Consider the following 4,899-nt stretch of genomic DNA (forward strand, 5'->3'; position numbering starts at 1 on the left):
TGTCGAAGAACAGTAGCTCTATATAGATAGTAATGATGACTAAAAGATGAAATAATAAAATAAGAATAATGTACTGAAAATGAATGGAGATGAATAATGACTAAAAACGAACAAAATAAATAAAACTAACTAATCATGGGCGCCATGAAAATGATCTTCGATCATTTTCCCAGGTATCTTACACTGCTGTCAAATATTAAATATATCAAACCTGTAATAATGAACATAAAGGAGTAATAAAATAATTGATATACAAAATAAATAAATATTTATTAAAAATAACTGCTAGATCTTTGACAATCTCTGAGTTACATAAAGTGCATATCATGTGACTCTATGTAACTCAGAGATTGTCAAAGATCTAGCACTTATTTTTAATAAATATTTATTTATTTTGTATATCAATTATTTTATTACTCCTTTATGTTCATTATTACAGGTTTGATATATTTAATATTTGACAGCAGTGTAAGATACCTGGGAAAATGATCGAAGATCATTTTCATGGCGCCCATGATTAGTTAGTTTTATTTATTTTGTTCGTTTTTAGTCATTATTCATCTCCATTCATTTTCAGTACATTATTCTTATTTTATTATTTCATCTTTTAGTCATCATTACTATCTATATAGAGCTACTGTTCTTCGACAGGCATGCAAACGAGCCGTATCCATCCTTGAGTGTCAAGTGGTTTTCTTGCATCTCTTGCTAGCCAGCTCTATTCAGTTTGCCTCTGTCTCTTCCCACTTCTACTTCTATCCCTTCTAATTCCCCTTTCTTCAGTACTACTGCACTTTAGTAGTATTTTTTTTTTATTTTCTTACTTCGGCTTCAACCTAGAAGCCACTTCACCCTTTTCTTTACACACCCCACATTCTCTTCTTTTCAGCCACAACTATTTAGTTACCGAGTCTTTTCTTTTTTTTCCTTACTTCTGTTGGAGTACCTATATCTTTCTTTTTACTTTCACTCCAACAGAAGTTTCCTCATTTTTGTTACACTGGCGCCCAACGTGGGGCGACAGTGTAACAAAAATGAACTTCTGTTGGAGTGATATACTCCAACAGAAGTAATGAAAAAAAAAATGATTACTGGTATAAAAATGAAGAGACTTCAGCAGTGAAGCCGAAGTCGGAAAAAATAAAAAATACTACTTTAGTGCAGTAATACTGAAGAAAGGGGGATTAGAAGGGATAGAAGTAGAAGTGGGAAGAGACAGAGGCAAACTGAATAGAGTTGGCTAGCAAGAGATGTAAGAAAACCACTTGACACTCAAGGATGGATACGGCTCGTTTGCATGCCTGTCGAAGAACAGTAGCTCTATATAGATAGTAATGATGACTAAAAGATGAAATAATAAAATAAGAATAATGTACTGAAACTGAATGAAGATGGATAATTGCTAAAGACGAACAAAATAAATAAATCTAACAAATCATGGGCGCCATGAAAATGATCTTCGATCATTTTCCCAGGTATCTTATACTGCTGTCAAATACTAAATATATCAAACCTGTAATAATGAACATAAAGGAATAATAAAATAATTGATATACAAAATAAATACATATTTATTAAAAATAACTACTAGATTTTTGACAATCTCTGAGTTACACAAAGTGTATATCATGTGACTCTAAAATGACATAAGTTATACAAAAAGTTATCTCTAAGATAACAACAATAATGTTATCTGTTACCAAATTACAGGTATAAGTACCTCTTACTTACATATAGTGTACAAAATTACATATGTCTTCTACCAAATGGTTATAGTACGCCTGCGACGTACAACTAAAGGAAACTGACAAAGATGAAAATACTACAAATAAATAGGCCCAAGCCTCACTAAGGGAAAATACAATAATGAAGTACGCAAGTTAAATATACAAGGAATGAAATAGAAATGAAGTTGAGATAAATACCGACGATGACATAAATTAACCGAACAAATGGAATAAAGCGAATAACAGTAAAATATTTGGGAAACAAGCTAGTAATATTAAAAAATAAATTTACCCGAATTACATAAACCAATAATAAAGTATTAAAAACCTAATTTTCTCTAGGCTTATTCCTGTGCACAAGAAGTTACCGTAGATACAAAGTTTGGGAACCAAATACCATAGTATACAAATATGTCATATAAAAACAAAGGTACGCTAAATCTGAAAAAAATAATTAATAAACATAATGTATCAAATAAATGTCTGATATATAAAAACCATAGTTACTTAAAACACAACACTAAATGTTCCCAAACGACTCCTAACGAGGTTGCTGCTGCATCCTCAGAAATGAGCATCAAGATGATGCGGTCCCATGCCCTCCGTAGGCCCAGGTGGCAGGACGAAAAGGAGCTGGAATACTCCCAAAAAGCTTGTTCCCAAAAATGACTTACTCCCAATGTTGACTTGACTGTGGCTGTGGTGGTTTCCCTAGGTGGTCAAAGAAGGGGCTATGACTTCATCTTATGGTTTCTCCCAAATGGCTAAAAACATTTCCAGTTTTATTTCCCATTTTAGACATTAGCAAAAAGTAAAGGGAAGAAGAAATAATTGAGGAAACTTTTTAGAAGCATTAACATAGAAAAACCGATCATTAAAATGGAACAAAAACTAATCTCAGGTAACCTTGAACTATTTTGAGTGTGAAAACATTAACAAATAATGATGAATGTGAAATTTGATGAGGGAATATCTGTAAAAATATATAGAATTTATAAAAATATTGGATGTTCAATAAATTTAAAACCTACAGAGAAATGATAATTATTTCCAATATTAATTGAGAATTGCATATGTTTGGTTATGTCTAACCAAAAAATATATTAATATATAATTTTCTTGAATGAATATTCAATAATCGAAATAATCTACATAAAATCCAAATAATGAGTTGACTAAGAAATTTAACAATGGACCTAATATATCAAATGTTCCATCACAAAAAAACCAGGCTATATAAAAAAATTATTCAGAAAAATTAAATATTTTACCGGGTTGATTCTTATCCAGATTCCATGAGGTGTTGAGTTACACATATGTTTCCATACTCCAGGCTCCAGATAACTTTTGACTTGGAAATTAACAAAAATGATTTAAATAGTTGAAATTATCAACCCGCCATTGGTATAACCGATTCGAACCACAGCTCACAGTCAAGTAAAGAGCATTACTCTCTCATTCAGCGAGGAAGACGTCAAACTCTCACGTAACACGAATTAAATGACAAGGAACGGTTCAACTATGTTCCGTACAGTGTGACGTCACATGAGAAGTCCTTTACGAGAAATTAAAGAATTTAAATGGGAGGTCAAAAGAAAATAATTTTAAAAATAATTAAAGCGCTAAAAATGATATTATAACGGGTGGACCGTTACAATAATTATATAAATATATAATAAGTTAACAACCCTACTAACTGTTAGTGGTTAGTGTTACTAGTTACTAGCTAGACACCTAACCTAGTCTTTTCATTTCTTATTCCTTACTTCTGTTGGAGTATATCTTTCTTTTTACTTTCACTCCAACAGAAGTCATCTTGTTTTTTGTTACACTGGCTGCCCAATGCGTGGTGCCAACCGTTTTATGGTTCTAAGACAGTAGTTCTTTTAGTTCAATTTTCTTTTATTGGAATTTTGTGTTTTATTAACTTTTTGATATCTTTGTATACATGTTACTTCTGATTTATTTTTGGTCTTTAAAATTTTACGAATACTAAACAGGTAGACTTATGCTGCTTTTGGTTTTGATTAGTTTATTTCGATACCTCATTTGTAGTTTTAGTGGTACAGCTCATATCTTAGTTTGGATTTTGTATTTTTATTGGAAACTTATTTATGTATTTAGATTGAGTATACATAACTGACATTATGTTCTATTAGTTAAATTTTTATTCCTTCTACCAATGGTAGTACGTTTGCGCATACAATTAATCGTTGAATATATGCATATATTTTTTTTCTAGTGTGGTTATATTTTACACCTAACTAGAAATTATTTTCAGTATTTAGGTATTTTATTTACTTTATTGATTTGATTATTTATATATTTTGCTGGCATTTTGATTTGTTGGTGTGTCGCTAATATTTTCTCCAAATGTATCTTTGTCTTACAAACTTTAGATTATATTTTATATTTGTTATTTTTGATATTTGGGTTGTTTGGTAAGACAGGCACACACCACAAAGCACAATCAGTCCACAACATTAGCTTCTACACATGATACGTTGAATTCGCATGGTTCGGATGATTACAGATGGTCATCCAAATTATTTTTCTTTAATTGGTAGTGTTAAACATAACAATTATAATTATTGTATAGTAAAGTAGTTCCATTATCCATCTCAGTTTCTAGTTTTATTATTGTTGATAATAATATTATATCAATGTGGGTACCATAATATAATGCTCATAGAAATCAGATACTTTAGGTTGAGATTTAAACATAAATCTTTTATTAGTTAGAAACATTGGTACTTTTTCTATTAAGTTTAGAACAATCCTCAGAAGAAGATTAACTTAACGGTGTCGTTCAAGCTAATCTCTTCTTCTGTTTGTCTTTAGCTTAGCTCAATCGTTAGAATGGTTAGAAATTTTAGTCTGATTTTTTTTACCATCTGATAATGCAGGTACCTACATACATTGCTTGATTTCATCTTTGGCTTTGTTGTTGATGACTTTTAATTTATTACTTATTAATTTAATTATTATGTAGTACTTTATGTATGAGTTTATTTTTTTTTGGTATTAGGTATGGTGCATTTTAATTATTATTATGAGTCAATATTATTAATTGCTGATCCTGTCAGTAGGATTATACAATTAATAAGAACTTCACTTGTATTTTTGTCTAGTTTTTGCACACCTAACCCCTAAGTTAGAAGGGTTGTTGAGT

General features: G+C 30.5%; 1 long non-coding RNA gene across 1 annotated transcript; it reads right to left on the reverse strand.

Moving 5' to 3' along the window:
• Positions 1-1,553: 1,553 nt before the first annotated feature.
• On the reverse strand, positions 1,554-3,076 carry LOC126892080 (uncharacterized). The gene is made up of 2 exons (XR_007700669.1): positions 2,999-3,076; positions 1,554-2,491 (listed from the first exon to the last, which is right to left on the reverse strand). It is a non-coding gene; the product is annotated as an uncharacterized LOC126892080 (long non-coding RNA).
• Between the last annotated feature and the right edge of the window lie 1,823 nt (positions 3,077-4,899).

This window comes from Diabrotica virgifera, chromosome 9 (genome assembly GCF_917563875.1).
Source record: "Diabrotica virgifera virgifera chromosome 9, PGI_DIABVI_V3a".
NCBI lineage: Eukaryota > Metazoa > Arthropoda > Insecta > Coleoptera > Chrysomelidae > Diabrotica > Diabrotica virgifera.